The 15,108-nt window shown below is 36.7% G+C and overlaps 1 long non-coding RNA gene across 1 annotated transcript; it reads left to right on the top strand.

Annotated features, from left to right (window-relative positions):
* Window positions 1-2,220: 2,220 nt before the first annotated feature.
* On the top strand, window positions 2,221-15,021 carry LOC115835663. Its single transcript, XR_004030696.1, has 3 exons — window positions 2,221-2,231; window positions 13,575-13,583; window positions 14,905-15,021. It is a non-coding gene; the product is annotated as an uncharacterized LOC115835663 (long non-coding RNA).
* Window positions 15,022-15,108: the final 87 nt, after the last annotated feature.

Raw genomic sequence — 15,108 nt, 5'->3', positions numbered from 1 at the left:
AAAAAGATTCAGGAAATAGACATACTTGCTAAATAGTCTTTGTTGAGCTAAGCAAATAATGAATAAAAATCTGATATTCTAGGTGCACAGGTTTGAATTCAGGAGCAAAATCTTTTGGATTAGAATTATATTATGTCTAAATTCCCATATCCAGAAATTATCCTATTTACAAATGAATGGATAGAATTTATTCAAGTATAGATTATACACATGCACACACTTTTAAATGATGATGAAATTTGTCCCATTAGAAAATAAATACTCATTTTAGAAAATGGGAAAAATAAGAATGTTCATTAATTAAGATGTATTTATTTAGCACTTATTATATATGAGACATGCTCAAAATATAGCAGTGAACAAGACAGATGTACTTTTTGCTTTCATGGAGATTAAATTTTAGTGGTGTACAAAGAAAACAAAGATTAACCATAATTCCGCCTCTCTGAAAGAACATGGTTAATATTTCAGTGCATTTCCTTCCTGTGTGTGTGTATGTGTGTGTGTGTGTGTGTGTGTATGGTGTGTGTGTGTCACACAATTGGATTCATGTCTGCATACATGTCTGGATTCTTATTTTTTCTTTTAGCTTTTTGTCCTGAATCTAACCTTAAGCCATTTTTTTTCAAAATATTATTCTTAATGGTCATTAATAGTAAGCTATATTTATGTATCTCAAATTTTTTTGTTATAATACTATGACGAGTAGTTTTGGCAATAAATATTTTTCTAGACCCTGATTATTTCATTAAGATACATTCTTGCCAATGAAGTGAATGGTCAAAAAGACAGGAACATGTTAAATGTTGTTTTAAATAAATATCAAAAGTTTTTTTCCAGAAAGAGTGTATTATAGTAGATTTCTTTCCCTTTTCTTTTTTTGTTTTGTTTTGTTTTGCTTTGTTTTATTTTGAGACAGGATCTTGCTCTGTCATCCATGCTGGAGCACAGTGTCATGATCATGGCTCACTATAGCCTTGACTTGGGCTCCAGTGATCCACCTACCTCAGCCTCCCCAGGAGCTGGGACCACAGGCACATGCCACCACACCCTGCTAATTAAAAAATTTTTTTTGTTTGTTTGTAGCGATGAGGTCTCCCTATGTTGCCCAGGCTGGTCTCAAACTCCTGGACTCAAAAGGATCCTCCTGCCTCAGCTTCCCAAAGTGTTGGAATTATAAGATGTGAGCCTGCCAAAGAAGAGTTAGAAAATGCTTATCTCACTTCACCTTTGTCATCATTAAATATTGATGTACATTGCTTGCTAGCATTGTTTTATACTTTTGTTTGCGTTAAAGGATGTTATTCTCCATTATACCTTCTAATTGATTATTTCAGGTTTATAAGAAATCAGTTGATATTTTCTGTGTAATGCCCATTCTGCAGCAGTGGTCTTGGGTTTGGAACAACAACCAAACTCACAAAACGCAATAGGCTTCACTCAGCTTTCAGTTAATTTAGCATTAGGAATAGATACAGATGGAGAAGAAAATAGCATGCACAGTAACAACACAGAAGAGGTTTTGTGATTTCCAAGCAAGATTTGAATTTGTCAATTACTTCACACTTAATACATGCATGGTGATGAGAGATGAAGCTAGGTGGATAGACCATCTCAAATTAGGGAGTCCGTCAGCCTCTGGATCCCTTCAACTTTTACATAGCGTATCAAGTAGCCTCTTCAGGGATACAGGAGAAACACCTTTCCTTTGTGCAGCTGCATCTTATCAATATATATTCCTCATTTCTTGATAAATAATTTAAAGAATTTTAATGATGAGGTACAAGTCTTGGTCTAGTACAAATCCTTGGCTAGTAATTCTTATTTATCATAGAACCATTGTAGATATATTCCTAACTATTCTTTGAGTTAGTCATAGGCATCAGTGAAGCTAGAGGAAAGAAACCAATTGTTAAACTTTCCTTTAATCCTGTATCTAAAATTTTCATTAAACATTCTTTGTAATGCTAAGACTTTTACAGTTTATTAACTTGTGTATGTGTGTGTGCATTGTAAGTAAATATTTATTTCATGTACCAGTTATGAAAGAGACTGTGTATGTTGAGACTATGGGTCTCTGGAATCAGTTTGTCTGGGAGCAAATCTCGATTCCTGCCCTCACTTAGGTTACTTGAATTTTCCTTGCCTTACCTGCAAAATGAAGATAATAATAGTATCTATGTCATAGAGTTGTTTTATAGAGTTTTATATGTGAGTTTTAATATATGTAAGTTTTAATGTATGTAATGAGTTTTAATATATGTAACGAGTTTTAATATATGTAAGGCAATTAATTCCAGGTACCTAACAATTGTATATGCAATTTTATATTCTTGCTATACGAGACAATGTTATAAATTAAATTAAATTTTATTTTATTTTATTTAATTTTATTTTTTGAGACAGGTTCTCACTTTCTCACCCAGGCTAGAGTGCTGTGGCATGATTTCGGCTTACTGCAACCTCAACCTCCCAAGCTAAAGCGATCTTCCCACCTTTGCCTCCCTAGTAGCTGGGACTACAGCCTTGCACCACCATGCCTGGCTAATTTTTTGTACTTTTTGTAGAGATGGGGTTTTGCCATGTTGCCCAGGCTGGTCTCAAACTCCTGAGCTCAAGCTATCCACCTGCCTCAGCCTCCCAAAGTGCTAGGATTACGGGCATGAGCCATTGCACCTGACCTATAAATTTTTTTTCAACTATCAAACTCAGTTTAGAAGACTCAAGAGAAGAAGGAAAGTCAATTGTATTTACCCACGTTGTTGCTTACTCTTTTCTTTTTTCCTTCCAGGTATTCCATGATTCCTACTTTTGTCATTTGATTTCTGTTTAGAGAACTTCTTTAGTCATTGTCTTTTGTTAAGGATAGATCTGCTGGCAACAGATTCTCTTAGTTTTCCTTCATCTGAGAATGTATTGATTCTCCTGTCACTCTTGAAGGATATTTTCACTGAATATAATATTCTGCTTTCAGAAGTATTTTATTTCAACATTTGAAAAATGTCATACCACTTGCTTCTGGTCTTCGTGAGTTCTGATGAGGAATTAACTATCTTGGATTTGTTTTTCCTGTAAAGGTAAAGTGTCATTTCTTTAGTTGCTTTGAATATTTTTCCTTTGTTTTTAACTTTTCAAGAAGTTTTTGTCTATAATTTGTCTTGATATGGATTTCTTTTCTTTCTCTCTCTCTCTCTCTCTCTTTCTTTCTTTTTAGATGTAGTCTCGCTCTGTCGCCCAGGCTGGAGTGCAGGGGTGCAATCTCGGCTCACTGCAAGCTCTGCCTCCCAGGTTCATGCCATTCTCCTGCCTCAACATCCCGAGTAGCTGGGACTACAGGCGCCCGCCACCACGACTGGCCAATTTTTTTTTTTTTTTTGTATTTTTAGTAGAGACGGGGGTTTCACCATGTTAGCCAGGATGGTCTCGATCTCCTGATCTTGTGATCTGCCCATCTCGGCCTCCTAAAGTGCTGGGATTACAGGCGTGAGCCATTGCTTACGGCCTTGATATGGATTTCTTTTCTTTGAGACAGTGTCTTGCTCTGCTGCCCTCGCTGGAGTGCAGTGGCACAGTTACTGCTCACTGCAGCCTCTACCTCCCGGGCTCAAGTGATCCTCCCACCTCAGCCCCATGAGTAGCTGGGACCACAGGGGCACGTCACCTCGTTTGGCTGATTTTTCTTTTATTTTTTGTAGAGGCAGAGTCTCATTGTGTTGCCTTGGCTGGTCTTGCACTCCTGGGCTCAAGTGATTCTCCTGCCTCAGTCTCCCAAAGTTCTGGGATTATGTGTGTGAGCCACTGCGCCTGGTCTTGACATGGATTTCTTTTTTATTTACTCTGAGATTTGCTCACCTTCTTAAGTCTATAAATTTGTGTCTTTTGCCAAATTTGGGAAGTTTTAGCTATTATGTCTGTAAGTACTTTTTCACCCTCACCTTTTTCCTCCTCTTCTCTGGGACTTTTATCAAGCAAATATTAGATTTTTTTTTAATAGTCCCACAAATCCCCGAGGCTCTGTTCACTTTTTTTTTTTCAGTCTATTTTGTCTGTTGTTCAGTTTGGGTAATTTCTATTGTACTGTTTTCAAGTTCACTGCTTCTTTCCTGTGTTACTTGCATTCTAATGTTGTACCCATACACTGAGTTTTTTGTTTTGGTTATTGTATTTTTCAGTTCTAATATTTCTACTTGATGGTTCTTTATATCTTTTATATCTTTGCTGAGATTTTCTGTTTATTTGCTGAGACTCTCAATTCTTTTATTTGCTTCAAGTGCATTTGTAGTTACTTGCTGAAGTATTTTTATGATGGCATTTTCAATTTTTTGTGAAATAATCCTATCATGTCATCTTGGTGTTGGTGTGTATTAGGCATTTTTTGTTTTCATTTAATTTGAGTTTTTTCTGCTGTCTGGCATGTTGTGTTTGGCTGTAGTGAAGCATATTATTATATACACTTTCTGTCTTGCAAGGCTACCCCTTTTCTCTTTAACTAGAGAGAGTAGGTTTTGTGGGAGGCTTTTTTTTGGCAGGCACCCTTTGGCATTTTCTGGTTTTCAGTTTCTTCAGCTGCAAACTCAGGATATATGAAGCAACAGGAAAACAAAGGGAACTCACCACCACTTGTCTTTTTCCTTGGGTCTTAAGGTGTCTAACTAGTCTGTCTTCTTTTCTCCATTTCTTAGAGAATAGAGAAAAGGTTGGGTGTAGTGGCTGTAATCTCAGCATTTTGGGAAGCCGAGGCAGGAGGATCGCTTGAGCTTAAGAATTTGAGACCAGCCTGGGCAATACAGTGAGACCCTGTCTCTACACAAAATACTAATAAAAGAGTCCTCTTATATTTGTTTAATAGAAAACACCCAGGGCTTTTAAATTGTACTTAGCAAGAGAAATAGGGAAAAGTATAACTACTTTAGTTTCCAGTAGTGGAAGTCCACTGGCTCTAATTTTTTTTTTTTTGAGATGGAGTCTTGCTCTGTCACCCAGACTGGAGTGCAGTGGCACTATCTTGGCACACTGCAACCCCTGCCTCCCAGGTTCAAGCCACTCTCCCTGCCTCAGCCTCCTGAGTAGCTAGGATGATGGGCTCCCGCCATCAAGCCCAGCTAATTTTCGTAGTTTTTTAGTAGATATGGGGTTTTGCAATGTTGGGCAGGCTGGTCTTGAACTCCTGACCTCAGGTGATCCACCCACCTTGGCTTCCCAAAGTGGTGGGATTACAGGCATGAACCACCATGCCCAGCCCATTGGCTCTATTTTGATAATTATTTTCTTTATGTCTTCTTGAAAGATAAGAGCTATCTTTGACCTATTACTTGCCAACATGTGTATGTGAAGATAGTTTCTTCTGTTGTCTGCTTGAGAATGTATGGAGCCCATTTCTAGCTGAAAGGTAGGTAGATGTACTTAGTTCTCAGCATAAATTCTAGTCATTAATATTTACAGGCATTTACCAAGTTGATTCTTCTAGCTAAACAATGGTAGTATCACTTTTTAGCCCCAAGTCTAATTCTTTGGCAGTCTGAGTTAAGGGGGCATAGATGGGTCTCCTAAAATAAACTTTTAAAGGCTTTCCTAGTGTGTTTTCCTTACCTTATAAAATTATGGAATCATTCTACCTAGGATACATTATATGAATTCTGATCCTCATGTACTCTTTGACTACTCTGTCTTTTTATTTTTGGGGACTTGGAGGATATAAAAAGATGTTGAAGAGTCAGAGGAGGAGAAATATTAAGTATTATGGCTATCTCACATCACCTTCCATTCAGTTGAGAAATGACCACTTATTTTTTTTCTGATCGGATATAAGCATGTCTCTCCAAGCCAAAGGGATAGAGAATGGGTGAAAAAGACAATTCTGTAGCCTTCAACTAGGCCATCTTCATTTTCAGAGTGATGCATGGATCAGCCATTGCCTTCTTTGCTCATTTCAGCTCCATTGCTTTAATAGTTAAAGGAAATTCCTTCCAGATTTAGACAATAGTTAGTCAGTTTTTAGCATTGCTGTTTTTAATCTCTTTTTCTGGGTCCGTATAGGTATTTTAGGATAAGGGAGCGGCAGCCAGCCAGATGCCATTTAAAACTAGAATCTCCCATAAGCTAAACTAATCTTAAGGGAAATTTAAAAGTGAGTCTAAGTGAAAGCAAGTTTTTTCAAAATTGAATTGAACAATTAATTTGCTAAAATAATCTCTTCATTTAAAAATCAGTGACAAACGAAAATAATTTTATTGTTTGAGTTTTTAAACTTTTTCAAATCTGTGAATCAAGCTCTTCTTGGTGCTTGAATAGGTGCCATCTGCTGAGTTGTAACTGAGCCAGTTCTTGCATTTGGGCCTAAATTTAATATTTAATTCTGATAGATGAAACATGCATCTTTAAAAGCAGTGAGCCATTTGTAGATTTTTAGTTTAATACTTGCCTAAAACTTAGATTTACTTCTTAGTAGTAACTTACATAGATACATTTCTTAAATACACAGATGCTTCTCAACTTATGATGAGGTTACATCCTGATAAACCTATCATTGGTTGACTTATGGTGGTTTGACTCATGATTTTTAAAATTTATGAAGGTACAAAAGCAATTCACATTTAGTAGAAACTGTACTTCAAGTACCCATACAACCATTCTGTTTTTCGCTTTCAGTATAATATTCAATAAATTACATGAGATATTCAATAATTTATTATAAAAAAGGCTTTGTGTTAGATAATTTTGCCCAAATGTAGGCTAATGGCAGTGTTCTGAGCATTTTTAAGAGAGGCTAGGCTAAGCTATGATGTTTGGTAGGTTAGGTGTATTAAGTGCATTTTTGATTTACAGTATTTTCAGCTTATAGTAGGTTTATTGGGATGTAACACCACTGTAAGTTGAGGATCATCTGTACTTGCTCATACATAACCTATCCTAGGTATCAGTAAGCTATTATTTTTTTTTTAAATAATTGATATGCTTGGAACAATAACCAGAAGCTTAGAACAGCTGAACCTATAATTCAACTGGGTGGTTTCTGCTGACTTGGACTGAGTTTGGCAAAGCTCACTCACGTTTCTCTGGTCAGCTGTGAATTGGCTAGGTGACTGCTGATCTTGGCTACACTTTATTTGTCTGGAGCTTTGCCTGGGACACCAGACTGACTCACCTCTGTTCCATGTGTCTCATCCTCCAGCAGGCTAGCCCAGGCATGTTCTTGTGATGAAGGCAGTGGAGAGTGGGGAAGAAAGAGAGAGAGTGAATAAGAGAGAACAAGTGAACACAGAAAATGCACCACACACCTTGAGGCCTAGGCTTGGAACTGACAAAATGCCACTTCCTTCACATTTTTTTGGCTAAGCAGGTTGCAAGGGTTCATGAAATAGACTCCATCTCTTAATGGGATGAACTGCAAAGTAACATTTGAAAGGTTGCTGATATACGGAGGGGTGAATAATTATAGTCATTTCTACAATCAATACACTATTTTAGGAAAGGATGGAACGGGACTAGAACCCTATTTTATGCCTCTACACCCGATTTCTTTTTATTGCGTTAGCTTTTCTTCCTACTTACCTATACCATGAGTCTGAATGTTTCTGAGGAAAATAAAAAGCATTTATGTTTTCAGCATAGAGAATCTATATTGAAATGTTACCAATATAGAGAATCTTTTGAAAGTTAAGAAGGATTTTTTACATTGCTTTACCCGTTTATTTCTTTTGACTATAAGTCTCAGGAAACTAGAATGATAATATTAGGGTTATATAACCCTAGTTATCAGGGTTTTAGGTTCACTTCACATCTTATATTTTTATCATTAGTATCATTAGTATTTGTGACAGATTCTTTTTGGAAATCAAGTTATAGGATAAGACATAAAACTTCAGGGTGTGTTTTTTCTCACATTGAAATTTTTATCATAGCCCACTCACCCCTTGTTATTTCCCTTGCCTTTGTGGACCTGGAGACGGATGAAAAAGATAAAATTGTTATTGAGTTGTAGCAGCTTCAAGCTGTCCTGTTTGTTTGTCCCCAGATCTTTCTATGCCAGTTCCAAATTCCCTCTTGCCAAAATTAGGTTTGGAAAAATAACATATTTCGTATATGACATATGTTTGAAATTAGCAGGAAATACAGCCAAGATTTGGAAATTAACAAGGAAAAAGTTATTTCTGAAAACAGTTGGGAGCCTAAGAAGAGTGTTTGGCTTAAAACATTAGGGTATTTCATTGTTTAGTAAATTAAATAATTCAAAAAAATCCAAGACGGAACAACACAGCATTTTTTTTTCAGTATATATGGATAGTTCTTATTTAAAAACCTTTTGGACAGAAATTGAATGAGGAATCTAAATGTACCATCTACAGGATATATAATCTTCTAATATCTAGTAAATCTAATTCTTCATGAAGTTTTTTGAAATTAAGTTACGTACTTCTGTTTGCCCATATGTGAAAAAGAGATTTACTATTGATCTGCTACTTACAAAATAGACAGGAATAGTTGAGGGGACCCAGAACAAGAATCAGATCTTCCCTTTCTAATATGAAGGACTATTTGGACCTAACTTCTTGCTAAACACATTATCATTTCTGTATTAAATGTTGAATTGTCTCCTCTAGCAATTTATCTCTTTGAATTAATTTAATTCAAGGTAAGGAACATTTACTAGGCATTGTCTATACAGGGGAGTAAGATGGTAAGGAGACATATAGATTGACAAACTGTGGTCCTTAACCACAGGAGACTTAAAGTCTAATTGAAGAGAATAGGATTATTTAATGCGAGATATTGTTCTTGTCAGGGCCCCATTTATAGAAACATGCATTCCTTTAGAGTCCTAGATCAATTTATAAGAAGGTGAAGGCCTGTCTGGGCTAAGAATCTCAGAGTTGTTGATTTCATGAATCCTGGCTGAATTCATGAAAATTATACATTTTGAATACACTTTTATAATCAGAGGAAAACCTGTTTTGTTATTACAGTGTTTCACAATGTCTTCCTAGTTCGTTTCTTTGCATGATTATAAGATGGGGCATTATCAAGGAGGTGTCAGCCTGGCACTATGACCTTTGCCCCTAAAATAGAGATGTTTGTTCTGAGAAGTTACCTCCTATATCTTATTAGTTCTCAGCATTCTGTGTCATTGAGATGGGATCCAGCATTAATAGATCAGACAAATCATTAGAATTATGTAGACATTAAATGTCAGCTAGAGGAATGATGAGTTGGTCTCAGCCAACAAGATTTCAGAGTATGGCTTGTTGATAGAGAAGGAAATTCAAGATACTAAAGACCTTATATTGTCTAATTCTGGAGCACAATGTAGAAGAAATACTGACCACTTGGCTTTGCCTGCCACATTAGAAAGTGAGTACTCCTTGTTTTTATTGATGATACCATTAGCAAGAAGCAGTGACTGGGATTTACAGACTGGATTAACTACTTACCATTGTTTGACATTCATCAGGCCTCTTAGCTCTCTAATTTCTTTGATTTGTAGAACAGAGCTAATAAAAATAACCCTCAGAATTCCTCTGAGGACTAAATGAGAAAATACATTAAAACTTGTCAGCCAGGAGTGGTGGCTCATGCCTGTAATCCCAGCACTTTGGGAGTCCAAGGTGCACGGATCACAAGGTCAGGAGTTCAAGACCAGCCCGGCCAACATGGTGAAACCTCATCTCTATTAAAAAAATACAAAAAAAATTAGCTGGGCATCGTGGTATGCGCCTGTAATCCCAGCTACTCGGGAGTCTGAGGCGGGAGAATTACTTGAACCCGGGAGGCAGAGGTTGCAGTGAGCCGAGATTGCACCACTGCCCTCTAGCCTGGGCGACAGAGCAAGACTCCATCTCAAACAAACAAAACCAACAAAACAACAACAACAAAAAACCCATGTCTTTAAAGATATAGCATTATAGGTACGTCAGTTATTTTTATACTATAAGGAAAAGTAGAGCCATTTTGCAAAAAGTTGAAGAGCCCGAAGGCTGAAGGCCTAACTTAGCCAGTGTTTCCTCTGGAATGGCTATGTACAATGTACCTTGTGCTCATAAATACTCTGACTCTCAAAGAGCTTGCTGTCTTATAGGAAAATTACTAGAATAATATGAATATCTGAAACTCCAGATGTAAAGTGACAAATGACATGAGGAAATTATTAGCGAAGATTTGAAGAGTACAGAAAATCCAGGGATCACTTTTTGCTGAGGCCATTTTTGAAAGTCTTCTTTGTCAGGCAAAACTTTGTTAGGCAATTTAAGGTGAGTCTCAAAGGACAAGGTGGATTTCAACAGGTGAAGATAGTAAGGGGAAGTAGAAGGGCATTCCATACATGGGGATGGATATGAATAGGGCTGAGTAGATGAAGGTGATGAATGCAGACTCTTTTAAAGGTCAAAAGAAAGACAGCTATGGTTTGTGATGGTAGCAGTCCTGAGATCCCTTGTTTGGGAAATCTAGGAATGGAGTATAGGTAGGAGGGAAGGAAAGAATGAAGCTTTGAAAAAAGAGGCAAAATGGAATAAGAAGTGAGAGGAGAGGGGGACCAAGAACATGGGTAAGGAGTATCAAAGAATAAAACAAACATCAAAGGAACTTTAAGAGATAAAGCTGAGTCTATTTTTTTGTCAGGCAGGGAACACATACTAGTCAAGAAATTCACTGAGTGGACACGGAGTGGGAAATGTGTTGTAAAGGGGGTCTCATGATGGCTGTGTTGATTAAAAATTGAAAACTAGTACTCTGGGTAGAATAGAAGAGTTCTTTGGTCTGTATATGGCTGATTCAAATAAATCCTGTTATTCATTGGTCAGGAAAGAGTCTTTCATTAGTTTAGAAGGGTCTGGCATCTCAGGGTCATTCAGAGTTCATGGTCATTTATCAACTTCAGTTCCTTGGAATCAGTTGTGATAAAACACAATGTTCAATTTTATATCACTTAGGCAAGTGTTTCTGTAAACAGAAAATTTTCTTTGACCTAGTTAACCAGAGAAAAGATGAGTGAGATAACTTGATATGGAGAGAAACAAGATTTTTGGCTTGTCCTTTTTGCCTTCTCTTGCCTCATGATACATCTACTTCAATTCCTCACCATTATCTGAGTGGCCATTATTAAATTCTATGCTCCATGCATTCTTTTTAAAGAAATAGATTTATTGAGATATAATTAACGTACTATATAATTCACCCATTTAATGTGTAGAATTCCGTAGTTTTAGTATATCTGCAGATATGTGAAACCAACAGCAGTCAATTTTAGAACATTTTCATCACCTCAAAAACCCCATGCCCTTTAGCTGTCATCCTCTAATCTCATTAACCCCCTTATCCCCAGACCTAAGCAAACATGAACTTTCTTTTTTTGACTGTTGCCTAGTCTAGAGTGCAGTGGCATGATCTTGGCTCACTGCAATCTCCGGTGCCCGAGTTCAAGTGATTTTCCTGCCTCAGTCTCCTGAATAGCTGGGATTACAGGTGTGTGCCGCCACGTTTGGCTAATGTTTGTATTTTTAGTAGAGAAGGGGTTTCACCATGTTGGCCAGGCTGGTCTCAAACTCCTGACCTCAGGTGATCCACCCGCCTTGGCCTTCCAGAGTGCTGGGATTACAAGTGTGAGCCACCACACCTGGTCTCTACTTTCTATCTCTGTAGATCGCTCTGTTCTGGACTTTAATATTATTATATAGAATTACATAATATCTGGTCTTTTGTGACTAGTTTCTTTTACTTAGCATAATGTTTTCAAGATTTATCCATGTTGTAGCATGTATCAGTACTTTATATGGCCAAATAATATTCTATTGTCTAAATATATTGAATTTTATATATTCAGATATTTCAGTTCTTTCCACCTTTTAGGAATTATGAATAATGCTGCTATAAAAATTTGTGTACAAGTTTATATGTGAACATATTTTTAAAAAATCTTGGGTATATACCTAGAAGTGGAATTGCTGGGTCATATAGTAGCTATGTGGTAACTATGTAATTGTGTGAGGACCTGGCAGGCTGTTTTCCAAAGTGATTATGCCATTTTTCATTCCCACCAGCAGCGTATGGAGCTTCCAAATTCTCTAATTCTTGACAACACTTGTTATTATCTGACTTTTTGATTCTAGCCATCCTGGTGGGTGTGAAGTAGTATCTCATTGTGGTTTTGATTTTCATTTTCCTGGTGGCTATTGATGTTGAGTGTCTTTCATGTGATTATTCATCATTTGAATATCTTCCTTGGAGGAATGTTTATTCTCATCCTTTGCTCATTTTTAAGTTGAGTTTTTTTATTGCTGAATTCTAAATAGTTTTTTTATATATTTTGTTACATATATATTTTTATGAGATATGTGATTTGCAAGTACAATTAATTCTTATTATTTGTGGATTCCATATTTGCAAATTTACCTACTCATTAAATGTATTTGTAACTTTCAAATCAGTACTGGTGGCAGTTTTGTGAGCATTCAAGGACATGTAGATGTGCAGATTGGCAAAAAGTTTGAGTCCTCTGATAAGTTTTCAGCTGAGGTGGAACAAGTCAATGCTCTACCTTCTTATTCCCAGCATTCTTCCTGTAAACAAATTTCCCCTTTTCAATCTATTTAGTGTTATATTTTTCATATTTTTGTGCTCTTTATTGATCATTTTGCTGTTTAAAATAGCTCTCAAGTGGAGCACAAAACTGCTGTCTAGTGTTCCAAAGCACACAGAGGCTGTGATGTTACTTTTGGAGAAAATACATGTGTTAGATAAGCTTCATTTGGGTGTGAGCTATAGTGCTGTTGGCCATGGGTTCAATGTTAATGAATCAACAATATATATTCAATAAAGTGTCTTTAAACAGAAACACACATGAAACAAGCTTATATGTATGGACTAGTTAAACAAAAATGTGACCAGATGCACACAGGAACCTAATCCTGTATTTCCGCCAGGGAAAACAATTCAGTATTTGATAAGTCAGTGTTTGCAGTGACTTTATAGAACATAATTACTGTGAATAATGAGAATCAACTGTATTTTCTCCTGTTATGTGGGTTGCCTTTTCACTCTCCTGATGGTGTGCTTTAAAGCACAGAAGTTTTAAATTGTTATGAAGTCCATTTTATTTAGTTTTTCTTTTGTTGCTCAAGTTTTTGGTGTTCTGAGAATCGTTTGCTAAACCAAGGTTGTAAAGATTTACCCCTATCTTTTCATCTAAGAGTTTTATAGTTTTAGCTCTGACATTATTTGATCCATTTTGAGTTAATTTTTAAATATGATGTGAAGTAAGGGCTCAACTTCATTCTTTCGCATGTGGCTAACCAGTTGTCTCAGTACCACAGAGAAAAAAAACTATTGAAAAGACTGTCCTTTTCTCATTGAATAGTCTTGGTACTATTGTTGAAAATCAGTTGACCATAAATGTAAAGCTTTATTTCTGTACTTTCAGTTCTATTCCATTGATCTATATGTCTGTTCTTATGCCAGTGCCAGTGTGTCTTGATTATAGTTGCTTTGTTAGTAAGTCTTGAAACTGGCAAGTAAGAGTTCTACTTGGTTCTTCTGTTTAGTTTTGGCTATTCTAGCCCCTTGCAATTGCAGATGAATTTTAGAATCAATTTGTCAATTTCCGTCAGCTGAGATTCTGATGAGATTGCATTGAATCTATAGATTTAGTGAACATTGCCATCTTAAAAATGTGAAGTCTTCTGATCCATTAATGTGGTATTTTTTCTTATTATTTAGATCTTCTTTAATTTCTTTTAGCAATGTTATGTAGTTTTTGGAGTGTAAATTTTATACTTCTTTTCTTTTTTTTTTTTTTGAGACGGGGTCTTGCTCTGTTGCCCAGGCTGGAGTGCAGTGGCGCAATCTCGGCTCACTGCAAGCTCCACCTCCCGGGTTCACGCCATTCTCCTGCCTCAGCATCTCCGAGTAGCTGGGACTACAGGCGCCCGCCACCAGGCCCGGCTAATTTTTTGTATTTTTAGTAGCGACGGAGTTTCACCGTGGTCTCGATCTCCTGACCTCGTGATCCGCCTGCCTCGGCCTCCCAAAGTGCTGGGATTACAAGCGTGAGCCACCACGCCCGGCCTATACTTATTTTCTTAAATGTGTTTGTAAATATTTTATTCTTTTTGATGTTATTATAAATGAAATTTAAGTATTCGTTTTCTTATAGTTTATTGCAATCCATCCATTGTTAATTGTCTATCATCTCTCAAATATGCTCTGTTGTTTGAGCATGTTTGAGCATACCTCTAGGCCCTCATAAATTCTGTTCCTTCTGCCTAGAAAGTCTTCCCACTCCAAGTCTCATTGTTGAAATTTTTTATTGTTGAATTCTTACACACTTTTGATGAGAATGTAAATTGGTATATCCACTATGGAAAATAGTATGGCGATTCCTCAAAAAATTAAAAATAGAACTACCAAGTGATCCAGCCATCCCATTTGTGGGTATATATCCAAAGAGAATGAAATCAGTATCTCCAAGAAGTATCTGCACTCCCATGTTCATTGTAGCATTACTCACAATAGCCAAAATATAGAAACACCCTAAGTGTCCATTGATGGATGAGTGGATAAAGAAAATGTGACTACACAGACATACACACACACACACACACACCCACACACACACCCCAGAATGTTATTCAGCCTTAAAAAAAAGAAGGAAATCCTGTCAATTTTGACAACATGGATGAACCTGGAAGACATTATGTTAAGTGAGATAAACCAGGCACAGAACGACAAATCCTGCATAACCTCACTTGTATCTGGAATCTTAAAAAGTTGAGCTCAAAGGAACAGAGTAGAAGGGTGGTTACCAGGGACTGGAAGGTGGGGGAAATGGGGAGATGTTGGTCAAAGGGTGAAAAGTTTATACAGGATGAATAAGTTATGGAGATCTAATGTAAAGAATGGTGACTATAGTTATAGATATGTTAATTAGCTCCACTGTGGTAATTATCTCACAATGTATACCTATATCAAAACGTTATGTTGTACACCTTAAATACATACAATTGTTTTTGACGATTATACCCCAATAAAGCTGGAGGAAAAAAGGCTCAGTTTTTCCTCTATAAAGCATTTTATGGCTGTTTTTGCAACCTTCCCTAAAAACAAGGAGACAAACAAACA

Source organism: Nomascus leucogenys, chromosome 1a, assembly GCF_006542625.1.
Source record: "Nomascus leucogenys isolate Asia chromosome 1a, Asia_NLE_v1, whole genome shotgun sequence".
NCBI lineage: Eukaryota > Metazoa > Chordata > Mammalia > Primates > Hylobatidae > Nomascus > Nomascus leucogenys.
Note: the sequence above shows the minus strand (reverse complement) of the source record. Positions and strands in the feature narration are given on the sequence as shown.